The sequence below is a fragment of the Struthio camelus genome, chromosome 12, assembly GCF_040807025.1.
Source record: "Struthio camelus isolate bStrCam1 chromosome 12, bStrCam1.hap1, whole genome shotgun sequence".
Taxonomy (NCBI): domain Eukaryota; kingdom Metazoa; phylum Chordata; class Aves; order Struthioniformes; family Struthionidae; genus Struthio; species Struthio camelus.
This window is the reverse complement of record NC_090953.1, coordinates 9,473,650-9,491,369: the sequence shown is the minus strand read 5'-3', so window position 1 is coordinate 9,491,369 and position 17,720 is coordinate 9,473,650.

Below are 17,720 nucleotides of genomic sequence, written 5' to 3'. Positions count from 1 at the left end.
CCAGGGGAGAGTCCTTGAGAAAGGCTGGGAAACCACATGTGGGGCTAAAGGGGCCGTGTGTTGAATATGGCCCTGTCCCGACAGCGTGGCCAAGGCTGGAGCCTGCAGCTGCAGGAGCAGTGGGTCACCACAGTGTTTCAGCAAGGGAGCCAAGGTGCTATGTGCAGCGTGTTGGCATCCTTCAGGGTGGAGATTGCTCTACAGCGAGGATGGATGTTCTCACAATGCAAAGGGCATATCTAGATCACACTGGAAAATCAGGAAGGTGGCCTGGCCTGAAAGCCCTAACACGTGCACAAGAGGAGGCCAAGAGATTGCACTGCCCACAATCAACATTGTCACATCCTGTGGCAAGTTTCTTGGCACATCAGGTCCTACAGTGCCCGTTTTCAGAGCTGTGACTTGGCAGGTACTGCCGTGGGAATGGCCTTGCCCAGAGCTGGACGGAACAATGTTGCTCCCCTACGTGATTTCTCTCATTGGTCACTGGCCAAAACACCAGCTGCGTTTCCCTCATCAGGACCATCCTCTTTGCAACAGCGTCAGAGAGGTCTCGTGTCCAGGGTGACACTTCTCGCTGCGCCTCGCTCTGCGGGGAGCGCAATCACCAGCTCGGTGCTGTCACAGCAGTTCCAGATTTTGGCTCCTTCCTAACGTGAATTAGCACTACTTGAAACTGTGCCCAGCCCATGGCACTGCGCACCGGTCCCCAGCTACGCTGGAGGCTGGCCAGGAGGAGCCTCGGAGCTGGCATGGCAGCGGCCGTTGAGCTTCGCGGGGCTGCGTGCATGGGCCTGGCCAGCAGTCACAGGAGGTGCAGTGCGTCCACCACGTCAATAAGATCATGAACCATCCTGCAAAATATAACTAAGAAGAAACAGGCAGTAAAACCATCTAGTCTGGCTTCACTTGGTTAACGCTCAGAGAAAAGGACTAAGTTGACATGAAACAAGCACTATTTTTATCTAATCCCTCTGCTTTAATAACTGGGAGTTGGAGGGGTTTCATTATTAGTAACTCAAATGAGGGTGTTTTAAAAAGCCCCTGACGATTTTATAGTCACGTGTTTGCCACCTCTTGCTCTGTTCTCTTCGTCTTGCCTCGGCCTCCTCCCATGAGGCGGGACAGCAAAGAAGCTGTTTGCCGTGCCCAAATCCTAACAGCTCTGTGCTATCCGACAGCTTGATATATATTCCCACACTTGATCTCCGAGCACGCCGAGGTTTAACTAATAAACACCCACAAACAGAAAGCACTTTGTCAAACTCAACTCTCAGCAGCCCCGTCCGCCAGGGACAGGACAGGACGGGACTGGCTGTGCTTGGGGATGGAAGACGGGGAGGGATTTGTCACCTCCAGACCAAGCAAATTTGAGGCCAAAGCTGTGGAAGGGAACGAATGCAATTTTTGTCAGTTCCATCCGCGCCGGCGAATGCAGATCATGAATTACACACCCGCCAGATGACAGGCTGACATTTTAGCTCCAAACATTCTCCTATAATTAGAGAATCTAATGCAATACAGGGAATGGCTCCATTTTACACACACATTATCGTAATGCCTTTAAATAAGATAATTGATTATGCCTCTGCATAAGAAACTAAAATATTCAATGTAATTAAAACCGACATTCAGATTTTGGCATGCTGACAGGTGAGGCCGTGTGTCATTTTATAAATCCTTAAAGTGATATTCACGCCCACATTTGAGTTCCCAAAGTTTGGGGAGAAGGAAAAAACAACAAACCCTTGGTGTTAAGCTGCTTTTTATCTTGAGCTCAAATGTGTTTCAGTGAGGGATTTCTTTTTTTTCCTGCTTTCATTTGTCTTCATTTCAGCCTCGTATCATCAGCTGACAAAAAAACCTGCAGTCAGACCACTGTGAACAGGGATGTTGGTAGATCTCATCCGATAAGCAGTATTTGGCTAACTCTCTGCTTGCAACAGACCTCTCTGAGGAGCTCTTCCGCAGCACTGTTGAACTGGCAGGCGATATCTTCCAGCCTGCATGTACCCCAGTTTCAATGCCTAAACCACTGCCTGGTCCTTATGGGTTCTCCAGGAATTAAGATGTTCACGTAGGACCAGGCAGAATACTTTGTGCGTGTTGCAGCTGCCGAAACCCTTGAGATCCTTCCTGAGGAGGAGGAATGACAGGGAAATATGTCCCTCATGCAATGGGTGTAAGCTTGAGGCAGCTGGGATGGGGCTGTCCTGGGGTGAGCAGGTCTCAGTGAGCCTTCGTGTGTGAGCAGATGCACTGGAGGAAGCCAGGGGAAGGTCTGCACTGGCACCGCGCTCTGGCCTTGCCACCTGGGCTGAGGTGAACGTGTTCATCCTTTGCGGTTGCTTTCAGGCTGTTGCAGACTGACTGATTTGCCTCTCTCTTTCAGTGCAGGGTTTTATGGTTGGAGATCCCTGTGAGGATTATGTTTCTGGACACAAAGGGCATTAAAAGTGGCAGGATCCTCTGTGAAACCTGCTGCTTGGGGGTCTGTCCTGTCTGGAAAAAGTTCATATGACAAATTACCACCACTGCTATGTTATGAAACCTGCCTGTTAGAGTCAATGATGGGCCCTAATGCCTGGAGGCTTTTGAAGGGAGGCTTGAGGTCTTGAGAAAGCCTCTAAGTCAGCATTGATGCTGGACTGCTGTGTTAACATTTGCCTGACTGCTGCTCCTTGAAACATTACAAACCGTGGCTTAAGCCCTTCCAGCATCTCTGCTATGCCATAAAGCTGTCCTTATTGTCCCATTGTACATTTTTGGTGAGGTCTGGGTGGGATCTGGGCAAGGGATCTCCATCTCTGCTCTCTGTGCTCTACATCTGTCCTTGTTCCCTCTGAAGGCGACACTCTTCTGATAAATGGGAGGGTCAAGGCTTTGACCATTGCATCTGCCTCCTACCTGATAACCCAGCTACCCTGGACCCAGGCCAGCCTGCCATCAGCTTCAAGCAGCTGCCACTTCATTTCTTGTCAAACAAGCTGGCCTACAAAATGGTTCCTTTTCTATGGTGAGGGTCACCTGTTCGTGTACTGCCCCCTTCTAGCATCCCGTTCAGTCTTGAAAAGTTCCAGACTATCTGGCCTGGAAGACACGGCAGTTCCCAGCCGCATACAGGGTCTGCTCAGGGAGTCTCATGGTGGGTCACACACCTGGTTTGCAGAAAGAAGGACGCAAGAGGGTCTTGTTCGATGGCTTGCACCTACCTGTGGATATGCAGCGTGCAGAACGGAGGGGGTTAGATGTGGTTTCCATTGTCACTTCCTCCATTGTATCACTACCTAAACTTTTAGTGACAACTTTTCCTATTATATATCCACCCTGCCACTACATCCCTCAGCCTTGCTTGGACCTGGCAGGACACAGGCGAGGGAGCATGGGCTGCAGAAAGCAGAGGATGGCCCTGCGGATCGAAGCCAGAGGAAACCCCTGTGGGCTACGGAGCGGGAGGAGAGGCTTCCCTGGGCACTAGCCTAGTCCCGTGTCCCCTCCCAGCCTACCCTGGGGGCTTATGACGAGAGAGTGAGCAAACGCGGCTCCCGGGGCTTGCTGTGTGAAGGGAGGAGAAGGAGGGGGGGGTTAGGAGCCCACCGGTGCTCTTTCTGTTCAGCTCACATTAGCAGGCTGCCTCTGGCTCTCCTTGCCACTCCTGAGGCCATTACGCCAGGCTTGCAGGGCTGTGGTCGGCAGTGTGGGGCGCCTGAGCCCGCTGGGACGCCGGCGGCGGCCAACAGCTCGTACCCTCCTCCACTCTTAAGTGGGCTTGTAAAAAAACACACTGGTATGCTTGGAAAACAGAGCCATGTTTAACTGTCTTGTTTAAAAGCACTGCCTTGCCTCCCACTGTGCAGCGTCCCCGCTGGGTCTGTCTCCTCAGGGCTTGCTGCAGGCTCCCAGCCTCCCCTTGGCTCCCAGCGCATGGCTGGGAGATGCGCGTGCGGTGAGAAGAGGGGATGAGGCTGTCCCACCATGCATGGGTGCCCGGGCATTTGGCAAGGGGAATCAGCCCCAGCACCACTTCATGGCTGCTCGAAGTGAGGGGCTTGAGGGGACAGCAGGATTGTGAGGACCTTGGTGCAGGCCCTGGAGGTGGGCTTTGACCAGGCTTGATGGTCTGAATGCTGGTGCTTATCCTGCAGCCAAAGCCGGAGACCACCAGAGCATCCTGGCCACACGTACCAGCTGTATAGTCCTGCAGAGCAGGAGTCCCACAGCCTCTGGGAGCAGTATCCAAGGTCTCCATGAAGGCACAGATAAATCACATGTATACACACAAGGCTGGCCACATCGCAGCATGTGAGAAAAGACCTTGGTTCAATGCACCTCAGGATACCTCATAAAAATAACGGCTATGATAGTAATAAGCATCATTCATTTACTAATGGGGAAACTGAGGCATGGAGCTGGGCTATGGCTTGTCCTAAAGGTTTCGACTTTTCTCTCTGGCCTCCCAGTCTCCCATTCTTGAGAGAGGCCAATAAAGGAGCTCAGGAGTCCTGATTTTCCCAGAGTGTCCAACATTTCAAACTCCTCGTTGATGACCCCACTCTCTCCTGCATGAGCGAGACCCACGGAGCAGTGTCCAGGTAGAAAATGTCAGCTCTTCCAGCTGTCTGGACATCCCTTCTCCACCCCCTGCTCCGACTACAGGGTGCCAGGAAGCCTCGCAGCTCTGGCAGACTCCTGGCACGCACGTCCCCTGGTTCTCTCTCCCTGGGGCACTCCTGTGCTCCCACCATCACACACCAGCTCTTGCAGACCGTCTCACACGCTCACAAATGCGCTCTCTTCCCCTCCTCCACGTGCGCTCTCTCTCACCCTCACACACCCACACGCACGGAGATGATGCACGGCAGAGAGGAGCGCGTGCGATTAGCATTAGTCACTGGTTCCCCGTAGGAGGAAGGTTGTGAGCAGAGGAGGAGATGCGCAGGCACAGCGTGGAGCAAGACCACAGTGCTCAGGGGCAGCCACCAGCTTGTGCATGGTGTCATTGCTGACAGCCCCTCTTTTGGCAGCCAAACATGGGACTTGAGGGGTGTTTGGCTCCCTTGAGCTTGACCAGGGATTGGGACCAGGCAGTGTGTCCTGGCTGGGGAGCTGGGGGCAGGAGAGGAGCTTGTGAAAGTGGGGGCCAGCGGGGACTGACGCCAGTAGGACTCCTGTGGAGGAGGAAAAAACATGCCGGGAGCTTTGCAGCCCCAGGGAGGGACAGGGCTGGACAGCACAGGAGCTCTGCAGCAGCTGATGTAGGGTGCGTGGCTGGAGCTGACCCTGGCACGGGCTGGGGCAGAGGGGCAGAGCCGTGTGAGTGCCTCCCTCTGGCGTTTCCCCCAAGAACGGAGCAGCGGCATTGCTGAGCATTCCTTCTTTGGGGGAGGAGAACCTGGGTGTGAAGGAGTTTGAGGGCAATCTGCTAAAGCTGGAGGAGCTGACTGGAGATGGGAGAGCGAAGCACCTGGAGCAGTTTGGCTAAATGATGGATGTGGGCAAGAAACCTGAGCAGGGGCAGAACAAGGCAGTCAGAGGGGAGTGAGAGCTCTTTGAAAGGCCTAAGGGGAACAGAGCAGGGGTGAGTAAGGAATATTCACCTTCAAGTAGTTTCCAAGAGGTGAGGAGCCCCACTGGGAGCAGCCTTGCAGGGAGCCCCACGGAGCAATGTGCACTCCAGCGTTTCCTCTCTCCCTTTGTGTCCTGGCACCCTGTAGGTCTTTGATGGGCTCACCTCCCTTTGCCTGCTCCAAGCTCTTGTCAGAGAGCTGTAGAAAGATCAGCCTGGAGATATCCTCTGGGAGACTCCTCATCAAAGTCTCCCTCCACCCAGCCCAGGGCTGGTGTGCGTCTTGGCTGAGAAGGGTGGAGTAACGACTCAAATCTGCAATGCCCTCTGCTTGCCAGCTACCTTCCTATTAGCCATTTCCAACTCCCATGGAGTGCGTGGGCAGCAGATCGGAGGAGAGAGTAACCACAAATGCTTAGTTTCACTGTCTCCATCCTTACAAATTAGCCTCAGCCCAGTCTGTAAGTGAAGGCAGGCTGCCTCCCTCCCTCCATTAAACAGCAAAGCTGCCCTGTTTTCAAGGCAAGTGGAAGAGCAAAACCAGCAGGTGTAAAGCTCTGGCACTGGGGAAATGGTCATTTTTGTCCATGGTGCTGGCAGGGACAATGCCCGAGCAGTCAGAGGTGGTACTGGCAGTGTGCTGTGGCTTGGCAGGCACAGTAGGCTTTGGGCTGGGGCATCTAATCTGGTCTGGCTTTCACACCTTGCCCAACCCCCCCCCCCCCCCCCCCGCCTTTTTCTCTCCCACCCATACTTCAGCCTGTCACCCTTCTCCTGCCTCATGTACCTTTTGTTGTGGACCACCATCCTCCACATTTCCCTCAGCCTGCGCAGGTGGGGTTGGGGAAAGGTGATCCTGCTCATATGGGACCTTGTGCTGGGAAGTGAGCGATAAGCATGCAATCCAGGATGCCTCATGCATGAGGCCAATCCTGGGACCTTCTGGCCATTCCTCCACTGTGAGCTACTGCTTCACATCTGACACATGCCAGACACCTTGCTCTCTGCTGGGAGCCCTCTGTCTCTATCTGATGTGTATGTGGCATGTGTGTGTATGAGAGTGTATGTGTGTGTGTGCAAGCTGCTCCTGCTTTGTCTGGTATCCACCGAGGTATTGTACGTGCTTCTCTCCATGCATTGTGTGTTCATTTTACCTTACACATATATTGCATGAAGACTCTCTTTTGTGTTTTCAGCTGTGTACCTCTTTCATCCTCTACTCCATCAGGCTGTTGCAATTGCCTTCCTCATGTTGGGCTGAATCAGGAAGGCTTAAGAAGCTCTTTTGGACTGGGGAAAACAACCATATTTTTAACACTAATTGTTGCACCAAGCTTCAGCCCCGTTTTAGTTCCTATTAAAGCTGGAGTTGCCAGACTTCATGAGCTGGTCACCTCATTCCCATCTACCCTGCTCCTTGGATGTGCTAGCAGAAGATGAGCGTAACAAAGTACCAGCTTTCAATAACTGCTGCTGACTTGTCTGGGGACCCTTGAACCCCAATGCATTGATAGACAACTAATGAATGAGAATAGCATTAATCCATTAACTTCTCTGAAACACAAAACACTACCTTGATGTTTCAGCATTTTCCACCGAGTCCAAAGTAAAACCCAATATAGGTAGAAAACTGTTCCACCTTGTATCTGTTACAATGATTGCATCAGCCTTAATTACAACAGAACTTTCTGCCCTTTAAAGCAGTTAGGCACACCTTGTATTCTCAGCTTTCCTGCCTCCGGCTGGCTCTAGCGCTAAAATGATTTCTTTCATGCATTCAGAACAGTTTGTAATTAACAATCACATTGTTTTCCTTTGAACATCCACAGAGATACAGAAAAAAAAAGAGATTGGGAGTTAAGATTCTAATTTAACTGAGTATTACTTTGCTTTCAAGAAATCACTTTTTCCACGTTACAGCAAATTTTGTGCTGATGAAAAGTTAAGGGGTGTGGACTGACAGCCTGGGGAGACTTTGCTTATCAGTTTATCATGAAGCTTGGGAAGCAGAGGCAGTCACTTGAAAAAATGCTCTCATATCTATGGGAAAGAAGGAAATTTGGGCTCGATTGCCCTGTTATCTTTGGCCCACCTTGTTAAGCTTCATCATGGGTCCTGTAGATGCCCATGCAGAAAACGTTCCTGACACTGTCGTTGCATTCACAAAGTAGCCCCGATGGAAAAAAACTACAGGAAAAAACTAGTAGTCACAGGTGTGAAACAGCTCCACCACGGGTTCTGGAGCTACCTAGGGGTCAGACCAGAGTGGCTTAATTTGAAGACTTGTTTTTTGTAAACGAAGAACTAGATCACAAACTTCTGTAGTTTTGGTGCAAAGCTTGGATGAGAGGATTGTTCTCTCCATCTGTTCTTCTTGTAGACAATCTGCCTTTGAAAGTCATCGCTGCATAAATCTGGAGGAAGTGTAAATGCAGGAGCACCTGAATATTGTTTAACAGATGGGAACACACATTTTTCAAAGTACAGAGATTTTCCTTACATTTCCCCATTTGTATTAGAGATGTTTTTTCTCAGGAGCATCCTCACAATTGAATGATTTCCTGGGAATAAGATGGCATCCCAGTCTTAGCTGTGTGGCTAGCTGAGTTAGTTTTCAGCAGAAAACTTTTCTATGCAAACACTGTTGTGAACATTTCTGGAATTTGCTTTAATTCTTTCATTGTCTACTTCCTTTCCAACCAAATTCACATTTTTCATCAAAGCAATTCAGGAGGATCATTAGCTATGAGCATTCAGTGTCACACACTCCTGCCCGGGAAACAAACTGGCTTGAGGTGTTCATCCATGCACCTCAGCCAGAACTCATTCTGACATTAAACTACACAAACAAACAAACAAATGAAGAAATAGAAAGTCAGGTCTTGATTCCTGTAAACTGCTCTGACTACATGTAGTTTTCTTCCTTCCTTGGGCAGGGGGTCCAGAAGATGCCCTCCTGCTGACAGCGCTCTCTCTTGCACCATTCATCCTGAAGGATCATTAATGCATTTAGTACAGTGGCTTTTAGCTTCATCAACTCAAGGGCCACTACAAATTTTCCAACAGCAACACAGCCACAGACTGTTGAATGGCAGAAAGGGAATTGGTTTTCTTTGCAACCTTTTCATGAGTCCGTGCAAGTAGTTGATGGACCCCCAGGCCTCAAGGACCGCAGTTTGAAAGCCACCAAGTTATCGAACTGCATATGAAGAACACTTCATCTAACTTCTCTGGGTGGGAATGGGTTGGCCTTTAAATTTAGCAAGCGGCAGCATTTCATGCAGATATAGGAGGGGATAAGAAGCTACTGAAACTGCGGTGAGAGTCTGGATATTCTTGACAGAGATGGGGAGCTGTTCTCTCCTGAAAAGTCCCTCACGGTGAGCTGAGCCCTGGCTGTGGATCCACAAATAGCCACCTAAGGAGACAAACCTGTCTCCTTCGTGTTATTTCCAGCTGAGAGGCAGAACAGATGTGGTATTGCTGACCCCAGACATTCAGAGCTTATGAGTCTGCTCTCCAAATTCAAAAAAAAATATTAAATGCTGATTTATTTTCACTTGCCTTCTGGCTCTGGAACCAGTAGGTTGCACTCAGATAACACTCAAAGCCTTTATTTATTTTTTCCCCCTAGGCACAAGAACTAGAGCACTTTTTTTTTTTTTCTCAGCATAAATTGAAAGCTGAAAGTCTTGCTGAATCACTTGTCTCCAGGAATGGGGGCTTTGGGAAAAATATCCGGCACTGGGAATTTTGCAGTTTACTCATGAGACTTGACAATGCTGCCAGGAGATGAAACTAAAAATGATGTCATACAGCCTGGTCAGGAAGGACAACACAAGGATTGTATTTGAGGAGCATACGTAAGCTTGGTCTAAGAGCAGAACTCTATGATTGTGACTGTGTCCTGTATATTGTGACAGTCAAATACTGTAGGATGCCACATCAGACTAATCACTGAAGCAGGCTTAGACCTAAGCCCATCGTAGCCTCTCCCCACTCCCCTATATCTTCACTTAATGTATGGGCAAACATAAAGACAATGTATTTTCAGTGAGGTGTCCCCAAAAGTAAATGCTGCAACTGCCCTTGGGACATTAGATCAGTGGCATGGGGATGGGGAGGAGAGAAGCTGCCTGTCACAGGAAGGAAAAGAGGAGATGAGGGAAGGAGAGCTATGGTTCAGTGTAGGAAAGCAGGTGAGATACACATGGAAGAGGCCATGCCATGCCCACAAGGCAACCTGCACAGCTCCTCTGAACAAGCTCAGTCTGATCTGAGCAGCCGCTTGCTGTAGCTCTGGCTCTCAGCTCTGCCCATCCTCAGCCCTGGACTAAGAGGAAAATGCATCCTACCATGCAAGGAAAGATAACCCCAGCCAAACCCTGCTGACGGTTCGGTGTGGTTGGTTATGTGGTGCAGAATGCCACAGGCAGAGCCCTGGAATGACCTGGTGTCCCTGGGCCATAAGGTCTCAAAATCCAGCTACCCAGAGAAGCCTCAGCCAGAGAAGAGAGGGAGAAAAGAGATGAAAATAGGGATGGAGAGGATGAACCCCCCCCCCCCCTTTTTGGTTTTCCTATTGCTTCCCTAGCCTCCTTCCTCTCCATTCTTCAGTCATTATATGCTTTCTGGGAGAAAGTTGCTGTTGGAAAACAGAGAAAGAAGACGACAAACACTGCTGTGGAATTATTTAACGAGCCAGAATGAATTGCATTTGAAATCATTTAAATGGGATCTGGGAGCATTTAACTGCAGCACAGGAACTTAACAAGAGTGGGAAAGGATTTTGTGCTAATTGCTGGCAATGATATACCTACGGAGAGAGAACATGCAGCAATTAGTAAGTAAGGCTGTAATTTCCTAGCCTAAGGTCCCTGCCTGCCCTGGAATATGGCATGGATTATCTGCTGGAAGGAAGACAGGGGCCCTGGTCCATAAGGTGACCAGAGAAACTAGCAGATGAGATTCTCTTTAAGAAGTTATTAACCAAGTTTTTCATGCAGTGGCATGCAGGAGGTGGGTCTGGTCAGGCCCCAGCTGTCCTTTCATGCCACCCTGGTTTGGCTCCTGACTGCACATTCCCCAACCTAGAATGACTCAGATTTGCAAAAACAAAATGAAACACAAAACCCACCCCAACCTCTGCCTTGTTGTTTTACCTGCTTCCTTGCCTGCCTCCAGGCTGCCCAGACACTGCAGGAACTGATCCCATTGCCAGCTCCCACTCTAACCTTGGGCAGCTCCTGCAGCGGAGGGGGCTGAAGATCAGTTTGCCTATTTCTCGCTGAGAACTTGGCAGCTCCAGGGCCTCCTCATGTGCCAACAGACAGAGCTGCTCCTGGATTTGGGGAAGCAGCAGGACAAGAGCAGTGAGCTGGTTATCTGGGTGCATCATATAGTCTTATTCAAAGCCTATGTGTGGGCGGAGCCTAGAGGTGAGAACCCTTGGGTTCGGTGAGGTAACCCTGCAGGGCACTAGCTGAGGGTGGTAGGGCCATAGTGGGATGGTGGGTGAGATGGAAGGAGGGCTAATGAACAGGGGAAAGAGAAGGCTCTTCTGTGGAGGACACCTTTGCAACAGCCAGTCCTTCCCAGCTGCAGACAGGAGCCACTACCCACCGGTGGGCTAGCACAGAAATGATGCAGATGAACAAGGAGTCTGGGCTTGAGAACAGGGACTACAGAAGTGCCCACAGAGGCTGGATGCTGTGGTCCCACTCTGTTGAGCCTGCAAAGCTGGGAAATTAACAACGCCCAGTGACAGTATTGTGTGAAACCCCATTCTAACAGAGCCAGGCTGCTTCGGGGGAGACCACGGCTCTAGATGGGATGGGGACCTGCTAATAGCAGTCCTGGAAGGATGTCCTCACTGCAGGCGAAAGCAGAAAGCCACCAGCTCTCGGCTGTGCTGCTGACACCCCGCAGCTGCACGCAGCCTCCGCCAGCCTCCGCTCATTGTTTCCTGGTCCTGCTGCTCCATGTCTCCATTCTCTCCCTGTGATGCCTCTCTCTTTAGCTTTTGTCTTTCAATCAGTTTTCATCTCAGTAATTCCCATTCAATGGTTACTCCCTGATCTTTCTAATTGAGATCAGAGCTTCATATAATGGGGGGGGGGGGAGGGAGACTATTTTTAATTTGCTACGTTCCCATTAATAACAAGTTCTAATTAAAAAACCTCCATCTTCCATCCTCCCAAGTTCAGAGGAAAACTCTCTGCGACTTCTGTTGGAATCTTCTCCTGATAAATTGGTACCACAGCCTCCTAGAACAGCTGGTCCTCTTTAGTAGGCACAGTAATTAATGGGAATAATAAATGCATTCAAAGCAGGTTCGTAACCCTCCATTCTGTGCACTCAGACTTCTCTTTGCATCGCAAGAGACACACATCAACATTTCAACTTGCAAAACAGGCCCAAAAGAGCTGCCTAAGTCTAACAAGCTGAGGTTTCATTAGCACTCTCTGGCCCATAATAAACCTTTCATCACAAAGGGTCCTCGAGGGAAAGGAGGTTCCCTCTTGGCTGGGAATGAGGCTGATGCACAGAGCAGGAACTGTATCTCGGAGCAGCTCTGTGGCCATCAATGACTTTGTGCTGATTGGTTATGACTTTCTCTTCGCACCTGCCCAGCTACCAAAGGGCAGGAAATCCATGTTCTCCCTTTTACCTTGAGGCTGGCTGGTGGGGAACAGTCTCAGGTTTTTTGGGACATAGGGTAAGTGCTTGGGCATGGACTCACGCTCATGCTCCGCTCCTCATAGCGGGGTGAACATGGGTATGGCTCACACTCATCCTCAGCTACTGCAGGAGCAGGGTGGCACCATGCACGCTTGAGTGTCCAAACAGCATGGGGCATCCCAGAAGACCAGTAGCCCCCCTGGGCACAGGATGGCAGGGAGGTTCCTGCACCAGCTCTTGGTCAATCCCATCGAGGAACAGCATACACTTGCTCAGCTATGTGGCTGGGACAGTGCAAACCCTTGCCTCTGAAAAGTCAGGCGAATATTTTGGGGTGTTTTTATGAGTTTATACACGTCTAGGCCTTGTAATCCCTGACATTTTGGCCACAGCACTGATGTCCTTCACTGAGGGTGCCCAAAGAGGCTTTGCAAGAATTAAAGAGAGAGTTTGCACGTGCTAGCGTTGGCAGGAGAAGGCCTGTGCTGCCAGTGCAGCCAGGACCAGCTCTGCCTGTTCCTGTGCGAGGCTGCCATTGCTGCTACGGCAGGCCAAGGGGAAGTGGGAAGGGAGGGAATTTGCTTTGCCACTGGCCTGTATGGTGCAAGAAGACAGTATACGAGACCAGGATTTCCCTTCTCCCCAGCTCTGGTTCTTTTCCGGCGCAAACATCTCTCTGCCCAGGATGTGAGCGCTCCATTAGGGTGGACAAATATTACTGCCTTGCAATAGCCATGCAGTGAGACTGAGAGACCAGAAGGTGAAGCAAAGGCTAAGGTCATACCACAGGCTGGGGATGAAACCCAGATGTGCTGATTCCCTTTCCTGGGAGTGCCAAACCAGCCTGTGGGGTCAAATCTGCTCAGAGAATGAGACAGCATGGGCCACATCCAGCCTAGGTAGACAGCTCGGCAGAGGCATGAGGTCCCGCAAGCTGCATGCCCGCTCCTCCCTTTGCCCAGGTCTCTGTTTACACCAGCTGCTGACTTGGGCTTTCTTGAACATACACATCAGCTATGCTGAGGATAGATGTCCTTTTGCTATCCCCCTTGCTTGCTTTTGTTCACCTCTGCTGAGTTAATGGACTCATCTCAGGAGTGGCCAAACCGGGAGCCATAAGTGCAACTATCCCTGAGATGAGCAATCTGTCCCGAGAAGTGATTTCAATTAAAGGGTCATTAGCGTGAAATCTTATCCAGCCCAGCTCCCATTTGCCAGCAGGAGGTCCTTCTCCCCATCCCAAGCCCTACTCTGCGGTTAGTGCATGCTGCTCCTGCAGGAGCCCTCCAGTTTTGCTAAAACACAGCAGCTGCTGCTAATAAACAAACATATTGATCATAGAGATATGGGCTGTCAGGGACTTAATTCATGAATGAAATGTGCTTTAGGACCGCCCAGTAGGCAAAAATCTCCATTTAAAGAGCTCGTAGACAAGATGGTACTTGAAGGTGGGAATTGAGAAGCCCAGCCAGTATTTAGCACTGGGCTCTCATGGTCTGGGGCTAACAAAAGGATCTAGGTGGAAGCTACATTTATTCATGGGACAGATAGGCATATAAGAAGTTTCCCCTTTACTGTTGTGTGCCATTGCTAATAGGGAGGGATTGTCTTCTAATGAAGGGCTCTGTGGCTTCCCTTCTGCTGAGATATTCAACAAGAACCCAAGTTTGTGTGAACGGAGTGTTATCTGGAATAGGTATAAGCATCATCACTTCACCTCCAGCCCTCCATAAACCAGCCTTCCTGCCTTGCAGGGGCAGGACGCGTACGCTATGCCAGAGGGGAAGTGGAATAAGCACGTCCTGTGCTGTGACCCTGTAAGCACGGGCAGTATCATTGTTCAGCCTCCAGGGAGCTGGTCTGGAGCAAGCCACCCACCCTGCTTGTCTTTCACAGAGGTTTTACACTCTGTCTTTCTCTCTTTGGCCCTTTCCCCAGGCTGAAATGCATATTTATGTCGTCCTTTGTGTGTGTGCCCACCCATGTGCACGCAGGAGAGGTAGCAGCGGTCCTGGCCCTGGGAGAGGGGGACAGCACCGTATCCCCAGCTCCTGAGCCACACGGGTGCTGAGAGAGGCTCGTGGTGCATCACTGGGGCTTGTCTCAGCCGTGTGGGGTGTGTCCAGGCAGCCAGACCCTTCAGGGCCGATTTTTAAAAAAACTAATTTTCCCCAAAATCCAGTATCTCAAGCTCTGCTGGGCCTGAGGCTTGCAGAAAATTGGGAGCTGGACACGTGGCCGCCTGCTTCGTGGCAGCCCCACCAGGCGTCAGGGAGGAGCTGACCGAGCATCACCGCAGAGGCTGCGCCAGCCCAGAGGACTGGAAAGGATCCGAGCTACCAGTTTCCAACTTTACTATTCTCCGGATAGAAAACTGTTTTTACTGATTTTGGATCAAAGTTTCTCTCCACAAACAGATAGTAAAACTCTGCCTGAGTATGTGACAGAGGCTTTTTGTCTTGCTGGCCTGTATACTAATGCCTGCCACTGTTTTTAAATTGTCATCACTGTGTAGGATCTTTTGAAAGCAAGGTACAATCCACTCATAAAGTGACACACACAATCAGGGGTTGTAATTACCACAGGAATGTATTTGAATATATCCTTTTTAGGTGTAATAAATCACACTGAAATAGGTGTGTGTATGTGTTGAACTGTAACCATTTTCTGCACTTTTGGTATTAGCCACACCGAAAGTAGATTATTAAAATAGGTCTTAGTATTTACGGTCCTGGGATGTGGAGGCCTTGCTGAGAATTTGATGAATGAACTTTCAGGGACAGGAATAGTTGTCAGTCTGAAATATTTATCAGTCCGAAATCTCCCTGCAATTCATGTCTTGTTTGATAACTCCATTTTTCTCCCCATCTTCCAACACTGACACTAAAGGTTCCTGGGCAGAAGGAAGTTCAGCTCTCTGCGTCTCTGCTTAGGGGCTGCGGTGAGCAGAACTGTGACCCTGGTCCCAGCTCGACCCGTCTCGCCCAGCTGGTCTCGCTCTGTCTCCTCTCTCCCTGCCGTACCTCTTCCAACAAGGCTCAGGGCTGGGACGGTGGCACCGGTGTGACCCTGGTGCTGTGGAAGTGAAAACAGTCATTGCACCTGCTTTGTCAGCAGCTTCGTCAGACCTCGATGATGCGCCCTGGAGCAGTCGGCTCCCTGCAGCCTCCCCACTACAGGATGCAGAGGGCCAGTACCCAGGCAGGGCAGAGATGGGAGGGCTGGCTTTCCCTGCAAAGTGGCCAGCAGGGACAACGGGACAAGAAAGCCACCCCGGGCATTTTACCTTTGTGCAAAATGCCTCTGCGAGAGGCCCGAGGATTCTGCTTGTAGATTAACGCTGTTTGTGCCCTTTGTAGAAGAAAATCAGAGAAGAAAGATGGTGCATGTGTTTATGGGCACTCGGAGGCTGTAACACAAACCCTGCGTGTCCCTTCGGTGCAGACCTGCTGTTCTGTGATCGCGCGGTGTCTCAGCTCTGGTCATAGGAAGCTGCATGGGAGGCAGAAGCCATTGGGACAACACTTGACCTCTGTGCATTGCCTAGGGGGAAGCAAATCCTGTTCAAGCGATTTTATCTCTTCCCCCTACAAACACACAGGCAGCGACCGCTGTTTGAACTGGCTGTGGTATTCTGCACGGCGCTAACCTGCTGTGTTGCTGTGCCCTGTGAAGCTGCTGCTCTCTTCCACCCCGGGGGCCATATTTCAGGGCTTACCAAAGAGATTTCTCATTGGTGCACAGTGGGAGATAGAGGCCCGTGTCTGGGTAGATTGCATGCCTCCCCCAGTATGTGTTCGGACACTGCTGCCATAATATCTCTGCCATGGGACTCCCACATCCCTCTGATTAAGGAAAGGTTAAAGCAACCAACTTAAGGCCTCCAGCTTCTCCCTCGATTCCTTACATTAGCAGTAATGACTGGGACCTGCCAAAGGTGAGCTGAGAGCCCTGACAGGGTCCCCCATACCCTGGAACTGCTTTCCTGGGGATGCTGCCAAATTTCCCTCTGCCTCTGTCTTCCCTGGTCCCTAACTTGTAATTTGCTGAGGTGTCCTGGGACTGCACAGAGCCTTGCAAAACCACTGGTCTCCTCCCTCACCTACAAGGAAGGCAGTCTGGACTCTTTGCTCATTATTGCTATGGAAGAGAAGGGGCTGTGCCGGCACAGATTGATTTCTCTTGTCTCTTTTGCAAAAGCAGACCCAAACCCAATGGAACATGTTTCATTTCTGGCCCAGTTCCCTACGTTGCTTTTATGACCCCATTGTGTTTTGCAGCTAAAGGGTGGTTTGCAGACCACAAGTAGTGCATGAGACCACTGCAGGACTGCATCCCACTGCAGCATTGTTAGCACATCACGAATGAGGGCAAGAGGGTCTGCTGAGCAGGAGAAACTCTGCATTTCACAGGGATCCACTGCTTGAAAAAGGCGGAGAATCACTTCAGGCCACTTTTCAGAGCCTGTTCTCGAGAGCTGCAAATGCATCCTGAGAGCCCAGGCACAGCAGTACCCATGGCTGACTGTTCATCTGGAAAGGATGTTCCCTCTCCCGATCCTGTCCATCTCCCTCTGCAGACAGCCAGGCTATGGTCTCTTCCCAATTCCTCCTCATGCACAGACCCTCTCCACACGCTGCCCTGCCTCTGAGCACTTTTGCCAAGCAAACTTTTTGCACCAGGCAGGCTATATGATCCTGGGTGTTTCCAGCTTCCTCAGGTTTCCAAGGCACCCTGTGCTAACAAGTTAATAAATCAAAACGTTATCTCCTGAGAGAGGGGGTGAAAACTCCCAATGATTCACCTGCAGCGAATGCTAGGAAAGCACATTTGCTTGAGGTTTCTTGAAGCTACCACTGAAAGGTCAGGTCTCTCAGCGAGACAAAAAAGCTCTCCTCTCCTTTCTTGCTGTTCCATCAATACTTGTTTTTCCTCTCGATTTATTTTTACCTTCCTGTTCAAAAAGCCATACATAAAGAGGAAACAAAACAAAACACCACAAAACTGCTTCCCATGACTGGCTAAGCAGCTTCTGCTCCTAGAGCTCAGGCCACAGACGGCGTTAGACCCGCCAGTATACTTTGTGGGGGAGGCTGGGAGTGGCATAACGGACCTTCTCTAATACCCAGAGGTAGGAGGAAGGGCAGATGCTTAGCACAAGAATTAGGAAAGGTGGGAACAATAGGGAGCCTGGGGGATTAAAGGGCATCTTGCTATCTACAGATGTATTAGAGCCACCACATTAGGCCTTACAGATAATATCAGGTGGAATCAAAGGTCAAGTTTCATCATTGTAATGATTTCTCTGGAAAGAGTCCACTGCTGCAGCTTCTACCGCCTTTGTGGAAGGACCCTTTGAGGAAATGCTTGTAGCCCTGCTGTGAGTAAAGGAGAAGGTCTTCAGTCCTTTGGACATCTGCCATTATGGTCACTTTTCTGGGTGCAGCTGTTTCTTCCTCTGGCAGCTAACCCT